The sequence below is a fragment of the Felis catus genome, chromosome A2 (genome assembly GCF_018350175.1).
Source record: "Felis catus isolate Fca126 chromosome A2, F.catus_Fca126_mat1.0, whole genome shotgun sequence".
Taxonomy (NCBI): domain Eukaryota; kingdom Metazoa; phylum Chordata; class Mammalia; order Carnivora; family Felidae; genus Felis; species Felis catus.
The window spans coordinates 50736412-50756137 of NC_058369.1; the positions used below are offsets into that span (position 1 = coordinate 50736412).

Below are 19726 nucleotides of genomic sequence, written 5' to 3' on the forward strand. Positions count from 1 at the left end.
GAGTGCGAGCAGGGGAGGGGCAGAGAGAGAGGGAGACACAGAATCCGAAGCAGGCTCTAGGCTCTGAGCTGTCAACACAGAGCCTCACGTGGGCTCAAATCCATGAACCATAAATCATGGCCAACTTCTTGTGCCAATAATTCCCGAGGATGACAGCAAGGGATTGGTGCAGCGTCTACGAGTGAACTATGCCACCCAGATTCCCAACTTCCCTATAGAACTAAGGTACTCAACCCCCACCTGCCCAGGAGTGTTGACTGTTGAGGGCGCCCAGCTCCAACTCCCCTCCAACCTTGATCACAGCCAAAGAGAGTCGCTCACCCCTGGTTATGCCCCTTCTCCAGGAACCTGCACCAATGACTGTGAGGTAGGGGGCCCCACGCCCTTGCCTCACTCAACTCTGAATGATGTTCTTGGCTTCAGAGCTTCCCACAGGAACATCCCCACTGCCCTCACTCCCTCATAGGTGCTATTTGCTGAGGATAGTCCCATAGTCCTGCACACAATCTCTGAAAAAAATCATAGGACAACTGGTTTCCCCACTAGTACCATTTTGTAGAGTTGGATTACCATTACCTCAGCCTTGCCAACAAGGCAAAATGAACCACACAGCCAAAGTATGCCATCTGAAGAAGGATGCATAGAATGGCAGAGGATGGAGAGAAGAATTAGGAACTTACTTACTCCTCTGTCCTGTCTCCTGGAATGTATAAAGTCCATAGGATGTCTCAAGAATGAGTAGACAAACAGGTAACTTACATCTATATCTTTTATGGCACTTCTCATACTGTAATCACAACAGAAGACCATTTGCATGAAAGGTCTGAGAACCGCTCCATTCTGAAATTACGATAGTTCTGAAGTTTGAATATCTAAATGCCAGAATTTGTTTAGTTTGACAATGATCAAACTAAAATCATTGCTACCTGCCAAAACAGATAAATGCCTGAGAACTGTCATAGATTTTGTTGCCATGAGTTCACTGCAATGTGAGGGCCACCGTCTGCCAGAATCTGCCTTATCTGGGCAGCCATCACCTTACCAAGCGCCAGTCATTCACAATCCACTGGATCATACCATCTCTGATAACACCATGTTGTCAGTCTTTATGGTGGTATGATTTCTGAGTGAGCATCTCTTTTTAATTAAAAAAAATTTAATTGTGGTAAGATAACATAAGATGTACGATCTTAACCACTTTTAATTTTTTTAATTTTTTTTTTTTGTTTGTTTTTTGAGAGAGAGAGAGTATGAGCAGGGGAGGGGCAGAGGGAGAGAGACACACAGAATCCGAAGCAGGTTCCAGGCTCTGAGCTGTCAGCACAGGGCCGGATGTGGGATTCAAACTCATGAACCATGAAATCATGACCTGAGCTGAAGTCAGATGCTTAACCGACTGAGCCACCCAGGTGCCCCACATCTTAACCACTTTTAAATGTACAATTCAGTGACAGTAAGTATATTCACATTGTTGTGCAACCATCACTGCCATCTATCTCAAGAATATTTTCATCATCCCAAACTGAAATGCTATACCCATTAAACTTCCCAGCTCCTGGTACCCTCTATTCCACTTTCTTTGTCTCTGATTTTGACTACTCTAGGTCTCTAATACAAGCGGAATCATACAGTATTTATCCTTTTGTGACTAGTACATTTCACTTAGCATGTCCTCAAGAATTTCACTCCTTTTTAAGCCTAAATAAAATTCGATTGTATGTATAGAGCACATTTTGTTTACCCATTTCATCCCCTGCTGGACACTTGGGTTGCTTCCACCTTTTGGATATTGTGAATAACGCTGTGATGAATATCATTGTATTTAAGTATTTGTTCTGGGCACCTGGGTGGCTTAGTCAGTTGAGCATCCAGCTTCAGCTCAGGTCATGATCTTGTAGTTCATGAGTTTGACCCCCACATCAGACTTGCTGCTGTTAACCTGTCTGTGCAGAGCCCACTTTGGATCCTCTGTCCCCCTCTCTTTGCCCCTCCCCTGCTTGCACTCTCCCCCCCAAAATAAACCAATATTTAAAAAATAAAATAAAATAAATAAATATTTGTTCAAGTCCCTGCTTTCAATTCTTAGGTGTATATAACCACAAGGGGAATTGTTAGTTCAAATGGTAATTCTGTTTTTACTTTTTTTTTTTTAAGTAAGCTCTACACCCAACATAGGGCTTGAATTCAATGACTCCAAGATCAAGAGTCCCATGCCCCACCAACAGAGCCAGGCTGGTGCCCCTGTTTTTACATGTTTGAGGAACTGCCATACTGTTTTCCACGGTGGTTGTACCATTTTACATTTCTATTAACAGTGTGTGAGGGTTTCAATTTCTCCACATTCTCACCAACACTTGCTATTTCCTTTTTTGATAGTAGCCCTCCCAAAGGGTGTGAAGTAGCATCTCATTATGGTTTTGATTTGCATTTCTCTACTGAGCTGTGATGTTGAGCATGTTTCATGTGCTCATTGGCCCTTTGTTTTTCTTCCTTAGAAAAATATCTACTCAAGTCCTTTGCCCACTTTTTAATTGGGTTGTTTGTTTTTTTGTTATTGTTGAGATGTAGGTGTGCTTTATGTATCCTGGATATAACCCTTTACCAGATATATGATTTGTAAATACGTTCACCCATTCTGTTCATTGCCTTGTCACTGTCAATTGTGTCCTTTGATGCACAGAAGCTTTAAGTTAAAAAAAAATTATTTATTTTTATTTTATTTCATTTTTTTAATTTATATCCAAGTTAGTTAGCATATAGTACAACAATGATTTCAGGGGTAGATTCCTTAATGCCCCTTACCCATTTAGCCCACTCCCCCTCCTACAACCCCTCCAGTAACCCTCTGTTTATTCTCCATATTTAAGAGTCTCTCATATTCTGTCCCCCTCCTTGTTTTTATATTATTTTTGCTTCCCTTCCCTTGTGTTCATTTGTTCTGGGTCTTAAAGTCCTCATATGGGTAAAGTCATATGATATTTGTCATTCTCTGACTAATTTCACTTAGCATAATACCCTCTAGTTCCATCCACATAGTTGCAAATGGCAAGATTTCATTCTTTTTGACTGCCAAGTAATACTCCATTATATATATATACCACATCTTCTTTATCCATTCATCCATCGATGGACATTTGGGCTCTTTCCATACTTTGGCTATTGTTGATAGTGCTGCTATAAACATGGGGGTGCATGTGCCCCTTTGAAACAGCACATCTGTATCCCTTGGATAAATACCTAGTAGTACATTTGCTGGGTCATAGGGTAGTTCTATTTTTCGTTTTTGAGGACCTCCATATTGTTTTCCAGAATGGCTCCACTAATTTGCATTCCCACCAGCAATGCAAAAGAGATCCTCTTTCTCCGCATCCTCGCCAACATCTGTTGTTGCCTGAGTTGTTAATGTTAGACATTCTGACAGGTGTGAGGTGGTATCTCATTGTGGTTTTGATTTGTATTTATTTCCCTGATGATGAGTGACGTTGAGTATTTTTTCATATGACGGTTGGCCATCTGGATGTCTCCTTTGGAGAAGTGTCTATTCATGTCTTTTGCCCATTTTGTCACTGGATTATTTGGTTTTTGGGTGTTGAGTTTGATAAGTTCTTTATAGATTTTGGATACTAACCCTTTAACTGATATGTTGTTTGCAAATAACTTCTCCCATTCCATCGGTTGCCTTTTAGTTTTGCTGATTGTTTCCTTCGCTGTGTAGAAGCTTTCTATTTTGATGTAGTCCAATTTATCTATTTTTTCTTTTGATGCCTATGCTTTTGATGTTATATTCAAGAAATCATTGCCAAATCCAATGTCATGAAGCTTCTTCCCCAAGTATTCTTCTAAGAGTTTTATAGTTTTAGTTCTTACATTTAGATCTTTGATCCATTTTGAAGTAATTTTTGTATATGGTGTAAGGTAAGAGCCCAGCTTCATTCTTTTGCATGTCAATATCCAGTTTTCCCAAAACTATCTAGTTAAAGAACTGTCCTTTCCCCCATTGAATGGTATTGGTAATGGCTGGAAATCATTTGACCGTGTATGTGAGGATTTATTTCTGGGCTCTTTATTCCATTGGTCTATATGTCTGCTTTATGCAGAGTGATCACTTTTAATATCCTTTTAACAACTCCGAACAATTATGATGTTTGGCATTGCAGATTAAAGGTCTTCCACTGTAATCTGATTCTGTACATGATCCACCAAAAGGCTGTACACTCGTTAAGAGTCAAGGCCATGTCTAGTTGTAACCTCAGTGCCTGGCATTGTTTCTGACATATAGTAGGTGCTCCAAAAATATGTGACCCAAATGTGGCAAGATGCTGGTAGGCCACTTTTGCTCATCATGTGGCCACCATGAATTGGGACTCGGCAATTCAATGCATTCTTTTTTATTTTTTTTAATTTTTTTTAATCTTTATTTATTTTTGAGAGAGACAGAATGTGAGCAGGGAAGGAGCAGAGAGAGAAGGACACACGGAATCCAAAGCAGGCTCCAGGCCCTGAGCTGTCAGCATAGAGCCCGACGTGGGGCTCTAACTCACAAACCATGAGATCATGACGAAGTCAGACGCTCAACCGACTGAGCCACCCAGGAGCCCCTCAATGCATTCTTTTTTTTTTTTTTTTTTTTTAATGTTTATTTATTTTTGAGACAGAGAGAGACAGAGCATGAATGGGGGAGGGTCAGAGAGAGAAGGAGACACAGAATCCAAAACAGGCTCCAGGCTCTGAGAGGTCAGCACAGAGCCTGACGCGGGGCTCAAACTCACGACCGGGAGATCATGACCTGAGCTGAAGTCGGCCGCCCAACCGACTGAGCCACCCAGGCGCCCCTCAATGCATTCTTAAAAGAGATTACACTCCACAACAGATTAATAAGGAATGCCAGGGTGCCTGGGTGGTTCAGTTGGTTGACTGACTGACTTCAGCTCAGGTCATGATCTCTTAGCTTGTGAGTTCAAGACCCGCATCAGGCTCTGTGCTGGCAGCTCAGAGCCTGAAGCCTGCTTCCGATTCTGTGTCTCCCTCTCTCTCTGCCCCTCCTCCGCTCATGCTCTATGTCTCTCTCTCTCTTTCCTCAAAGAATAAATAAACATTTAAAAAAGACAATAAAGAATATCTACTTCACTGAAGAATTCTTGGGAAGGCAGGAAAGTTTATGTTGCACACAATATGGCAAGACTTTATAAAAAATTTCTTTAAGTTATTTCTCTTCTTTTTCCTCAGTCTTCTTGCTGCTAGTTCATTTTCCTTCCTCCTCTTTGTCTTCCTTTAATTCAGCCTCTACAAAAATATGCTCTATTGTCCCAAAACTATTCAGTTCTCAGCCATACAGGGCCAACCCACTCAGACAAATAAGAGCCTGGTGGTTGGTTAACCGAGCAGAACCACCTATCTATTGTTCTTCAAGCTTAATGCTTAGGAGCTCAACTTCACCCCCACTGAAAGCAGCTGACCAAAGTGGGGTGAACACCTACATGGGTTTCCTGGATTGGGGAAAGAGACACTAATAGAGGGAAGAATCTGCTAAGAAAATAAACTTTTCTCTATTGGGTTACAAAGATATATCGAATGAATGAATCAAGATTATCACCACCAAGCTTTAGTCAATGTCAAGACACCTGCCAGAAGCTGCAGTGTTCCCTAATCCTACCCCCTTCTTCTGCTGGGTCCTGGTCAACCACTCCTTAGTGGGCTTCTAGCTTAATAGAGACCACAGCAAAGCTCTGAGTCTGAGATACAGAGCCCTCTGGGTCACTAAGGTATCACTGGTCCTGCCTTCTCTGGTCCTGTGGGTCTCTAATTACTGAGCCCATCTGTCTTGCTGGGCCTTCCTTCATCGGCATCCAGGTTCCAGCTGTCTTTCTGGTCTCTGGTCCATGTGAGTGCTTTGACCATCATCACCTCCCCCATACTGCTTCCAGGCCCACTCTGATCCATGCCACCTGGACATGGCCCTCTTCCACCCTAGTTTCACTGCTTCAATTCCAACACTGGATGCTGAGCTTTCCGGAGACATGGGAGTGGGATGAAGAAAGAGTCTCCTATTATTTAAACACTGACTGTTTCAAGTGTGTGATTAAGGACTCTTAACCAGCATGATTGGGTTGAATACTGCTCTGCCACTCACGGGATATGTGACCTTGGGTGAGTCACTTGACCTCTTTCTCACATGGTATATAGAGATAATAATAGTAAATAATATAGTAAATGCTCAATTCATGTTCACTGTTGATATTATTATGATTACTGCTCACATGGATTGATTTCATTTAATCCTCACAAAAATCTTGCAAGGTTAAGTACTATTTTGCCTGCCTCATAGGTTTTAGACAAAAGGAAACTAGAGTTCTGATAAGGTAACTCACCCATGGTTACAGAGCCAGTAAGTGGTGGAAAGAAGATCTAAGCTTGGTCTCTTTAACCCCCAGGCTCCATGCCCTTTCCATCATGTCAGGTTTCCTCCAAATGCAACTACTTCCAAGGTATGGAGTGGTCAAGGCTCCTTGGGGAAAAGTAAGGGTCAAGAGGCCACCAGCTGGGTCAATTACTTTTTGTGGCATGTTCAGGAAGTAATGAACGGAAATGAAATGAGTAGTAAACCAGACTTAAAATAAGCAGCTCCACCTTGCAGTGCACATGCAGTCAATCCTCAACACCCTCATCTGAAAAATGGGAATGATAATACAGTGTTTATAACAATAATAATAACAGCCCTGTGTGGGGAGCACATGTGAGAGAGCAGTAAATTAGTATGCAGTGTAAACCATGTGAAAGTACTCTCCATATTGTGGCATCACGAATCTAAGAATCCTGTTCAAAAGTCAGTGTGGGATAATGGAAGAGGGATAGTCTTTGAAACCAAAAGAAACAGGGTCCAATCATAGTAGCTGGGTATCCTGGGTAGGTTATTTCACTTCTCTGAGCCTCAGTGTCCTCATGAATGAGAATGTATCAGACTCTCAGTTGCAACTGATAGAAAATTCAACTCAACAGGCATGTGAACAAAAAGGGAGTTGATTCTGATTCAAGTATTTGAACTACAGTTTAGGCATGCAAACAATGTTGCCAAGTCACAAGCTCTTTCTTGAACTCTTAACTCTGTTCTCATACGCACTGCATCATTCTTCTTAAATGATAGCCACCCTCCCCCCACCAAAATATCAGGATTACATGCAGCCCCCTAAACAACCACAGAGCAGAAAACTTCTTTACTTTCAAAGTTCCAGAATTAATTCTCATTGACCTGGCTTGGATCATGTGTCCATCCCCAGACCAATACTGAAGTTGAGAGATAATAATATTCTGATTGGTCAGGCCCCAGAATAAGAAGAATGAGATGAGCCCCATTTAAAAACACTATAAGGTGAGAATGGGGTGGAGGAATGATTCTCCAAAAGACAAAACGCTATTACCAGAGAAGCGGGCAATGGATGCCAGGCCAGCAGCAACAGATATTCATGACAGAGAATGTGATGGTCACGTGGTGGAATTGTCTCCAGGTTTAAACGAGCCCTGCAAATAAATAGGTAATTGTGGTGGTTATAGAGGAGGGCAGGGCTCTGCAAAGTAAATTCTGAGCTACTGTCAGTCCAATGAAAAGCAAAAGGAGCACCCTGACTGAGGCAAATGCAGAAGGTCTCGGGATGGGCAGTAAGGTGTTAGATCCCATGCTGGACTTTTGAGAGGGCAAAAGTCAAGGTCAGCCCACAAGGGGCAGAGTTTAGGGCTCAGAATGGGCAGGTAACAAGATATGGCTGGGATTGCAGCCAAGAAGCCAATGCTGGTGAAACTGTGGGTCTGGCTTTTGGTTGAGTGGACAGCTTGTCCCCCTAAAAGGGCCAGGCCCAGCAGGCAAAGAAAACCATAGCAACCACAAGTTAAGGAAGACGGATGAAAAGCTTGTAAACACAGCTTCCAGCCATGTAGCATAGTTTTGGGTTCCTAGGAGACAGCCACATAAAGATCAGTCAGGCTCATGGTGATCAGGCAAAGGGGACTATTTCTGGGCTCAACTGTGGGCTGACACAGAGTCTGCAAACCAGACAGGCAAACAGGCAGTAGTACAAACAGACATCATGGCTGCAAAAGCAGAGTCTTCATATGTTGCACTTCTATTTGCTCACGTGTGCATAGGGGCCAAGTTTGCTCTCTGCCCACACTAGTTGGTGCCTACCCCACCTCCCATCTCCATGCAAACTTCTGACCCAGCCACAGCACTGGGTGGCAAGCAACCATTTAGAGTGGTTGCAACTCTGAAACCCTACTAAGGAGCTCCGTGTTGCTCTGTCATAAATAACCAGCTGTCTCGTGCAATTTCCTGAGCTGTGCAATCAGCAATGACAATCTGCCTTTCCATCCATCATCGGGCAGTGACTGTGGGTCCTCAGCAGGATGCTGATAACTCCATTTTTCAAGGCTGTGGCCAGATCCACTTTTCACCACTGGAGAGTTCACCATTACTCTGCAATGCTGGGTATGACAGTGCCCACCCAGAACAAACATTTAATAGGATATAAAATCTTTCTCTCCAATTCGATTTTCCAAAGAGGAAAAAACCAACAAACTCTTTTTGCCTGATAAATACTTGAAATTTTAGGTGCACAGAACCCAAACAGTAACTATGGCAACACAAGCCACTCCAGTAGGACTAACACAGATTATTTCCAGCACAATAGCCTGGCTTGTGCTCAGAAAGCAGAGGTAATGTTGGCTGAAAGCAATTCCTGAATTGGTGGAGGGGCAGGGGGGTGGGGGTGGGCGGAGATAAAATCCTCCGGCAATGGAAGTTTCATGCTTGAGCTTCTGGTTTCAGGCCTCTAGGATTCAGTGGCAAGATGAATTAACTACTGGATTAATATCTTGCTTCTCCACACTAATGAGCCGGCAGCCTCTTCATCCTCTGCTTGGGCTTCTTCACTTCCAACCACAAAGCCATTCAGACAGACCCCAGGACTGACAGTGACAGCATGAAGAATATGAGCTCTGAAAATTACAGAATCAGACAGTTTGACCAGATGTCAGGGATCACCCAGACTAGGAGACTCTTGAAGACAAGAGAATGTGCTGTATGTCCTACACAGGGTTAAGGATCTGGTCCATGGTAGGTAAAGCTCTGTCCAACCTCATTTGTTTTATGGATGGAAAAACTGAGACCCAGGAAGCTTAGGAGATTCGGCCATGGTCACTGAGAATCAGAAGGTGATATGGACTCCTGGTTAAGGCCACCGGTTAGGGCCAGACTGAATGGGGTTTGCATCCTGGCTATTAGACTACAGGCAAGCCAGTTAACCTCATTGAACCTGGGTTTACTTAAGAATAATAAATATGATGATAATAATAAAAGGGCCTACTTTTTAAGATTGTTATAAGAATAAATGAAGTAAACGGGCCCCTGGGTGGTTCAGTTGGTTAAGTGTCCGACTCGGTTTCAGCTCAGGTCATGATCTCGCAGTTTGTGAGATTGAGCCCCACATCAGGCTCCATGTTGACAGTGTGGATCATGTTTGGGATTCTCTCTCTCCCTCTTTGCCTCTGCCCCTCCCATGCTCGCTCTCTCTCTCTCTCTCTCTCTCTCTCTCTCTCAAAATAAAACTTAAAAGAAGAAGAAATGAAGGAATCCATGTGTTCAGCATATAATATGTGCCCCCCAAAAACTGATACTGTTATTAATGGCAAAGCCAGAACTAAACCAATTACTCCCCAGAAGACTTGTGCACAATGCAAGAAGAAATCCAACTTCATCTCAATCCAGTCCCACTTCTTTCCATATCCCACCTTCTTTTGACACAAACTGGCCATTTAACCAGTTCAAATTTAACAATCTTCTTTAAGGCAGTGGTTCTCAAATACTGTTTTAGGAGCCTTTTCTACACTTAAAAGTCATTGAGGTGGCGCCTGGGTGGCTCAGCAGCTTAAGCGTCCAAATTCAGCTCAGGTCATGATCTCACAGTCCGTGAGTTCAAGCCCCGCGCTGGGCTCTGTGCTGACAGCTCGGAGCCTGGAGCCTGTTTCCGCTTCTGTGTCTCCCTCTCTCTCTGCCCCTCCCCTGCTCATGCTCTGTCTCTCTCTGTCTCAAAAATAAATAAAAACATTAAAAAAAAAAAAAGTCATTGAGGATTACCAAAGAGCTTTCATTTATATGGGGTTTTTAAACCATTTATTAGTTTATTTTTTTAATGTTTATTTATTTTTTAGAGAGACAGAGACAGAATGCAAGTGGGTTAGGGGCAGAGAGAAGGAGACACAGAATCCAAAGCAGGCTCCAGGCTCCGAGCCGTCAGCACAGAGCCCGACACGGGGCTCTAACTCCCGAGCTGTGAGATCATGACCTGAGCAGAAGTCGGACGCTCAACCGACTGAACCACCAAGACTCCCCATTTATTAGTTTATTTTTAAATAACAATAATAAACCCATTACACATTAACATTAATTATACATTTTCATGAAATATAACTATTTTCCAGGGTGCCTCTCGGGTGGCTCAATCGGTTAAGCATCCGACTCTTGGTTTCATCTCAGGTTATAATCTTATGGTTCATGAGTTCAAGCCCCACATGGGGCTCCACGCTGACAGTGCTGAGCCTGCTTAGGATTCTCTCTCTCTCTCTCTCCCTCTCTGCCCCTACCTCCCTCAAAAATAAATAAATAAACATTAAAAAAAAATAGAACTATTTTCCAAAACATAAACACTTAGTAAGAGGAGTGGCAGGGCACCTGAGTGGCTCAGTCAGTTAAGCATCTGACTTCGGCTCAGGTCATGATCTCACCGTTAGTGAGTTTGAGCCCCGCCTCGGGCTTTGTGCTGACAGCTCACAGCCTGGAGCCCACTTCAGATTCTGTGTCTGCCTTCTGTCTCTTGCATTGTCTCAAAAATAAAATAAACATTAAAAAAATTAATAAATAAGTAAGAAGAATGGCATTGTTTTACATTTATGCAAATCGCTTTAATGCCTGGCTTGATAGAAGACAGCTAGGTTCTCAAATCTGCTTCTGCACTCAACCTACTGTGATATACTGTCTGAACTGAAGTATATGAGGAAAATACAGTGTCATACAGGTAAAATAGTCAGAAAAGGGAGGAATATTTAAACAGACTGTTCAGATAATTGTGGATTTTCTTCTTTGTTACTACCTCAAAACTTAGCAAGTGGTAGTTTCTTAAAGATCAGTTGCAGGTGGAATCCGAAACCACATCAATGAAATTTTCATCCTCTGTAACATCACAGTCTCTTGGCCTATCATGTACTTTGAGTGGATTTTTTAAACTTATGCATTATCTTTTTAATGTTTATTTACTTTTGAAACAGAGAGAAAGAGAGAGTGAAAGTGAGGGAGAGGCAGAGAGAAGGGAACAGAGGACAGGAAACTGGCTCTGCTCTGACAGCAGAGAGCCCGATACGGGGCTCAAACTCACAAACTGTGAGATCATGACTTGAGCCAAAGTCAGATGCTTAACCTACTCAGCCACCCAGGCGCCCCAAACTTATGCATTATTTTTTACCATCATGCATTGGTCATTTGGAAAATATTGGCTCAGTTACACAGATTTCCCAAATGTTGTCACATTTCACTATACAAGATCCCATTCATTAACATCACTAGTAATCTCATGAGATAAGTTTAAGTACTGGGAAGCTGTCAAGTTCATAGTGACAGATACTCTAATTCTCACTTAAAGGCTTGAATTTGATCTTTGGTAACAAATACTATCAGTGTTTTCCTTCACAGGCTCATTTCAATTCTTGCTGAGAAATTTTCTACTACATACCCAAGCTGGAGTAACTATAGTTTTTGTTAAAAGATTAAAAAAAAAAAAAAGGTAAAAACCATACTTTTCTAACAAATATAAAATGAATACACATTAAAAATTTTATTTAACTCATGATGAGTGAACCAGACAGATGTTTTAACCAGTTCAAAGAAGAAGTCAAAGAAGCACAAATTTATAATGAATAAAAGCATGTTGAAATGAATGTGCAAATAGCACAAAACTGGCTTTTTCATAGAGGGGAAAGGGTGTCCCTCATGAGGCAGGTTCATTTGCATATCTATAGACAAGAATTCTTTTGCATTGCTATCAATTATCTACAACTTACAGAGTTGTAAAATAGCTCCATAGAATCATACTCAGCTAGGCATGTGCTGTAGACCATGTAGTTTTCCTATGAAGTACAAATCTTCCCTACAGTCTTCTGTCACCCATTCTTTCAAGTACAAATGCTGTTTTTTTAGAAAAAAGCAGCTAGTTCTGCTCACGACTCAGCACAAATACACAAATACACTCCCTGAGACAATCATCCTACTTTGGTATGCAACATAAGTAACCCTAGTAAACTTTGGTGCCACTGCCTTATTTCTGCTAAGGTGCCAGCAAGTTTAGCTACCATTGGCTTTACACCATTAGTGCAAATGTCAACATGGTGAAATGGCAAATAATGATCGTAGTATTCATCTAATATTTTTAGACTAATAAGTAATTTTGACCTTGAGGACCCCCTGACAAGGTCTTGGGGAATCCGAAGGGTCTGTAGACCACACTTTAGAACCACCACCCTAAGGTATGTAGTTGATCAAGGAAATGATCTAAAGAAGAATGATCAGGGGCACCCGGCTGGCTCAATCAGTAGAGCATTGGACTCTTGACCTCAGGGTTATGGGTTCAAGCTCCATGTGGGCATAGAGCTTATTTAAAAAGAAGGAGAAGGAGGGGCGCCTGGGTGGTGCAGTCGGTTAAGCGTCCGACTTCAGCCAGGTCACGATCTCGCGGTCCGTGAGTTCGAGCCCCGCGTCAGGCTCTGGGCTTATGGCTCAGAGCCTGGAGCCTGTTTCCGATTCTGTGTCTCCCTCTCTCTCTGCCCCTCGCCCGTTCATGCTCTGTTTCCCTCTGTCCCAAAAATAAATAAACGTTGAAAAAAAATTTTTAAAGAAGGAGAAGGAGAAGGAGAAGGAGAAGGAGACGGAGAAGGAGAAAGAGACAGAGGCAGAGACGGAGAAGCAGCAGCAAAGAGCTAAAGATCTGCGAATTGCATAAACACTGCTTGCAGAGGGAAATATTATCAATGAAAATCTAGGAACAGTGGCATGGAGTTAGGGAAGTGAAGAATTTAAATACAAGAATAAAACCCACTAAAAGTTGGTATGCATTGTCATTACCACGTACTGGCAATTCCAAATAATGCCAGTGATAAAATACTCCTACCCACATGGGCAGATCATCCCTACTGCTCCCCACGTACATGCCACTGCCCAGAAGTATAGAGACAAGTAAGACACAGGAAGCCACTTGTATTAGAAGCACCGACTGTACAGGGAAGAGGTGGAGATCATTCCATTTCTCTTCTTTAAGTGACTACCTTAGAAATGTTAACATGGATGCTTGTCGAAATCCAAAACTGATCAGTATCTTACTACTCCTCTCCCTGCAAAAAAATAAGGATTGTAACTCTTCAACATTAGTCACCTCCTCTCTCAAACTGTGAACGACTGTTATCATATATTTTGTTTTTGTTTTTGTTTTTTAACCTTACAACAAACACATCGTTACAGAATCAAAAATTTTTTTTATTGGTCCATGTATTTAGCACTTTCTTGGCTCTTCATTCTTTCTTGCATCTCGGACCTTCCTTCTGTCTAAAGTATATTCTTTAGAATTTCCTGGGACACCTGGGTGGCTCAGTTGGCTAAGCATCCCACTTCAGTTCAAGTCATGATCTCACAGGGTTTGAGCCCTGTGTCAGGCTCAGAGCCTGGAGCCTGCTAAGGATTCTGTCTCTGCTCCTCCCCTATTCATGTTCTGTCTCTCAAAAATAAACATTGAAAGAAAATAAATTTTTTTTAATTTCCTTTGGTGACAGTCTGCTGGTGATGAATTCTCTCAGATTTTATCTACAGATGTCTTTATTTCCTCCTTTAAAAAATGTTTCTGCTGCATATATAATCCTAGGTTCACAGTTACTTTCTCAACACATTTAAGATATTTCAGTAGTTTCTATGATTGCCGTTGAGAGGACAACTGTCAGGATAATTGCCATTCTTTCAATATAATCCATCTTCCCTCTGATTGCTCTAAGATCGTCTCTTCTTTGATGATCTACAGTTTCATTTATGATGCGTGCAGGTATGGATTTCTTCTTAGCTTTTTTTCCCACTTAATGTTTTGTACTGAGTATAATTAACATGCATTGTTATATTAGTTGCAGGCGTACAACAGAACGATTCAACAATTCTGTACATTACTCAGTGCTCATCAAGATAAGTGTACTCTGGATTTCTTTTTACCTCACTTGAGATTCACTGAGCTTCCTGAATGTGTGGACAGGTGTCTTCTACCAATACTGAAACATCCTCAGCTATTATCTGTTTAAATATTGTCTCTGTTTCATTCTCTGTATCATGTCTCTGTTATCTTTCTCTTTTCTTGTGGAACACCAGTTATTCATGTATTAAGTTGTTTCATTCTGTCTTCCAGATCTCTTGATGTCTCTTTCATATTTGTTATCCCTTTGTCCTTCTGTGTTGTATTCTGAATATATTTTTCAGAGCTGTCCTCTTGGTTTCTGATTCTCTCCTTGGTGTGTCTAATTAACCGTTGAATCCATAATTTTTCATCTCTAAAAATGTTTTTCACATATACTCTGTCAGTTTTATAGTCTGATTCTTTATTCATAATTTTATTTATTTCCTTAAACATATTAAAATACTTCTTTTTGTGACTTATAATTCCACTATCTGCATCTTTCATGGGTCTGATTCTGCTGTCTGTTGTTTCTGCTGGCTCAGTACTCATGTTTCCTTGGCTTCCTTAACGTATTTTATCATTTTTGAGTAGGAGCTGAAATCTCTTAGAAACTTATTGTGAAGAATTCCTTGAGACCTGGGGAAGGCAAGTTCCTCTAAGGGGTGTGCATTGGGTAGGCACTTCAAGAGCACTACCAATCTAGCATCACTTGGGTGGTGTGCATTCGTGTTACAGATCCTCAAAAGGGTTGACTTGTGGTTACAAATTCTCAGGGAAGATTTTTTTTTTTTAACCCTCCACCCAGTGCCACTGTTCAAGACAAGCAATTGTTTTTCCTTCTGATGACAGGTTTGTTTCCAAATTACCCTTGTACTAAATCACTTTTACACTGAGCTATGGCCATTTGAGGTCCTGCCTTTATGGGAGGGTTCCTATTAGGCCTTTACTTTGGGCAGTTTCTAGGTTTGATCTCCTCTCTTCCATGACTGAAGCCACGAAAAATAAAAGCTCAAAAATCACCTAGTTCAGCATGTATCTATCAGGCAAAAGGCAGCTTTGGAAATCTACTTACATTTCTTAGTTTCTAGCCTTTGAGGATTCCTTAATAACTTGCTGGATTTTGAACACATTTCTAAAATTTTTTTTAAATGTTTATTTATTTTTGAGAGAGAGAGAGGTAGAGTGCAAGTGGGGGTGGGGCAGAGAGAGAGGGAGACACAGAATCCGAAGAATACTTCAGGCTCTGAGCCGTCAGCACAGAGCCTGATGTGGGGCTGGAACCCACGAACTGTGAGATCATGACCTGAGCCGAAGTCAGAAATGTAACTGACTGAGCCACCCAGGTACCCCAATGGTTGCTTATTTTTGAGAGAGAGAAAGAGAATGGGCGGAGAAGGGTCAGAGAGAGAGGGAGACCCAGAAGCAGTCTCCAGACTCTGAGCTGTCAGCACAGAGCCTGACGCAGGGCTCAAAGTCACAAACTTTGAGATCATGACCTGAGCCAAAGTCAGACACTTAACTGACTGAGCCACCCAGGTGCCCCTGAACACATTTTTTAAATGGCTTTTATGTGTTATCCAACACACTTAATTGTCTCCAGCAGGAGGATCAGTCAAGGTAATTCCTCCAAACTGCAAGAAATGAAAGTTCACATAGGAGCATTTGGTGTATAAATGATGAACGGTTTAATGCTGATTTTTTATATGGAGAAGAAGTGAGGAAAGACAACGAGGTTGCAGCTGGGGATATATCTGAAAAACTCAGTAGGGACTAGCCAATGAAGGGCCTTGAATATCATTCTACATTTGAACTTTAGTAGGTAATGGAGGTGCTACCAAATTTGGACGACAAGACTTATAAGATTTTTCATATCTCAGGATTCTACTCTTGTTTCCCTTTAAAGTTGCATTTCTCACAGTGTGGCCAAGTTCTACCTGCATCAGAACCATCTGGTTCATATATCAAGACCTGCAGATTTCCAAGTCCCATTCCAAACCTGTTGAATCAGTATCCCCAGGGAAGGAGGGTGGGGAAGAGATGACTAGTAGGCTGGGAAATCACTTTTTAATGAGATAGAATAGAATAATAAAAACTCAGAGAGTGTGTCCTTTGCTATGAGTATTATTTCATTAAAGCTTTGTTTAGGTATTACAAAGTGAGCGTGTGTGGATAAGTGGGCATGTGTGTTCATACACACACTGGGCCAAGCTATAACATGTATTTCACGTATTAAAGTCAAAAAAGTTAGAGAAGCAATGTCTTAGAGGATGCCCTTTATCTTATTTTTAAGTAATCTCTACACCCAACATGGGGCTCAAACTCATGACCCTGAGATCAAGAGCCCACGTGCTCTACTGACTAAGCCAGCCGGGTGCCCCAAGAGGATGCCCTTCATATTGTTTTTTTATCAGATTTTACCTGTAATTAAAATTGTGTGAGGAAAATGAACGCAGTATAATTTCCCCCTGAATAACCCCGCCCACAGCATGCTGGAACACATCTATATTTGTACACAAATCAATTAACTGTGGTATTTCCTGACTCAAAATGAAGTGATGAAAAGGCATCTCCATGAACCTGGTATGGGTGGAAACATGCTGTTAATTGTCACCTATTCAAGAATTGTTTTCTCATTTTGCTCAAGAGATTACAAACCCTATGTTCTGGCTCTCATTACATCTCAGCAACCCTGTACTTAGGAAGATGAAGTATCACAAAATCCTGGCACAACGAATTCCAAAGTACTGAGTGGGTTCCTTTGCTGTGCAGAATTTTGTATTGCTCCCACAAATGGTTACAGGTTATAGGCTGGAATACCCTTTGTTACTCAGATACCTTTCCCCTTGTACTTGCTTCAATGGGGTGCATGTGTGTGTGTTTGTTTGTGGGCTACTCCAAAAAAACTTCTGAGCAAGGACAAACACAAACCCATCCAACCAAGCACCAACACCAAACACAGACACACACACACACACACACACACACACACACACACACACACACACACACAAATTGTCCTGAATATATTTCACAAATTTTGATAGTACATATAATGCATTATGTGTTCCATCTCCACATACCTCTAGTATTGTTATTTATCTTCTTTCTTTAATTGAATCACAGCTCTGGGGGTGCCTGGGTGGCTCAGTCGGTTAAGTGCCCAGCTCTTGATTTCAGCTCAGGTCATGATGTCATGGTTCGTGAGATCAAGCCCACATCAGGTTCCATGCTGACAGCACGGAGCTTACTCGGGATTCTCTCTCCCTCTCTGTCTGCCCCTCCCCTGCTCACTCTCTTTCTCTCCCTCTCAAAAATAAATAAATAAACATTTTAAAAATAATAAACTGAGGGGCACCTGGGTGGCTCAGTCGGTTGGGCGACCAACTTTGGCTCAGGTCATGATCTCAGTTTGTGAGTTTGAGCCCCACATTGGGCTCTGTGCTGACAGCTCAGAGACTGGAGTCTGCTTCCCATTTTGTGTCTCCCTCTCTCTCTCTGCCCCACCCCCACTCATGTTCTGTCTCTGTCTCAGAAATAAACATTAAAAATTAAAAAAATAATAATAAACTGAATCACAGTTTCATATAAAAAAGTATTCATGATGAATATTTTAATTTTTCTAAGTTTATTTTTATTTATTTTGAGAGAGAGAACAAGCAGGGGAGGGGTGGAGAGAGAAGGAGACAGAATCCCAAGCAGGTTCTGTGCTGCCAGTACAGTGCCCAATGCGGGGCTTGAACTCACAAACTGTGAGATCATGACCTGAGCCAAAGTCAAGAGTTGGCTGAGCCACCCAAGCACCCCTTTTCATGAAGAATCTTTTAGAGATATCACCTCACACCTGCCAAAACAGCTAGTATCAAAAAGACAAAAAACTGACATGGCTCAGTTGTTGGAAGTGTCTGACTCTTGATTTCGGCTCAAGTCATGATCTCACCGCTTGTGAGATCGAGCCCCGTGTTGGGGTCTGCACTGACTGCATGGAGCCTGCTTGAGATTCTCTCTCTCTCCCTCTCTCTGCCCCTTCCGTCCTCTCTGAAAATAAATAAACTTAAAAAAAAATTTCCTTTAAAGACAAAAATAACAAGTGTTAGGATGTGGAGAAAAGGGAAACTTCATGTGCTGTTGGTGGGAATGTAAGCTGGTGCAGTATGGAAGTTCCTCAAAAAATTAAAAATAGAAGTGCCATTTTACCCAGTAATTCCAATTCTGGATATGTACCCTGAGAAAATGAAAACACTAACTTGAAAAGATATATAATATGCATCCCTATGTTCACTGCAACATTACTTACAATAGCCACGAGATGGAAGCAACCTAAGCACCCATCAATAGATGAATGGATAAAGAAGATGTGATATATATAGATATGTGGATATAAATATAAACATAGATTATATAGATATAGATATAGATATAGATATAGATATAGATATAGATAGATGTACACAATGGAATGTTAGTCATAAAAAGGAATAAAATATTGCCATTTGCAACAACATGGGTAGACCTAAAGGGTGTTATGCTAAGTGAAATTAGACAAAGATAAATATGATTTCACTTATATGTAAAATCTAAAACAAACAAACAAGACAGAAACACACTCATAAATACAGAGAACAAACTGCTGGATGCCAGAGGGGAGATGGAGAGAGGTATGAGCATAATAGGTGAAGGAGTTTAGGAGGTACAAACTTCCAGTTATGGGATAAGTCATAGCAATACAAAATACAGCATAGTGGGGTGCCTGGCTGGCTCAGTCAGTAGCACATGCAACTCTTGATCTCTGACTTGTAGGTTCCAGTGCCACATTTAGTATAGAGATTACTTAAAAATAAAATCTTTAGGAGCACCTGCTTGGCTCAGTTGGAAGACCATGTGACGCTTGATCCTGGGGTCACAAGTTCGAGCCCCATGATAGGTGTAGAGATTACTTACTTATTTACTTACAAAGATATATACATACATACATACATACATACATACATACATACACACATACATAAAAAAATTTAAAAATAAATAAAATTGAGGAGCCTGGGTGGCTCAGTCGGTTAACCATCTGATCTTAGGTTCAAGTCATGATCTTAGGCTCATAAGATGGAGTCCTGCTTGGGGCTCCACACTTGGAGCCTGCTTGAGATTCTATTTCCTCCTCTCTCTCTGTCCCTCCTCCACTTGCTCACGTGCACATGCTCTCTCATAAATAAATAAATGTGTAAGAAGGAGAACCAAGTTATTACAAATTCCAACATCTGCCAAGGCTCTGAACCGGAATGAAACCTGTTCTCTTATTCTGAAAAGAGACTTCAGTATTTCTTTTTAAAGACCTACTAGGGGGGTGCCTGGCTCATTTGGTACAGCATGCAACTCTTGATCTCAAAGTCATGAGCTCAAGCCCCACACTGGACATAGAGCTTACTTAAAAAAAAAAAAAAATTAAAGACCTACTAGGATCAAAATGAATATTTTTCTGTGATGTTATC

General features: G+C 41.5%; 1 long non-coding RNA gene across 1 annotated transcript in view; it reads right to left on the reverse strand.

Moving 5' to 3' along the window:
- Positions 1–5032: 5032 nt before the first annotated feature.
- The window catches only part of LOC102899285, a 70153-nt gene continuing 55459 nt past the window's right edge, over positions 5033–19726 (reverse strand). The window contains exon 6 of the long non-coding RNA XR_006593953.1: positions 5033–7515. This is a non-coding gene — a long non-coding RNA (uncharacterized LOC102899285). The remainder of the gene's footprint in view (positions 7516–19726) is intronic.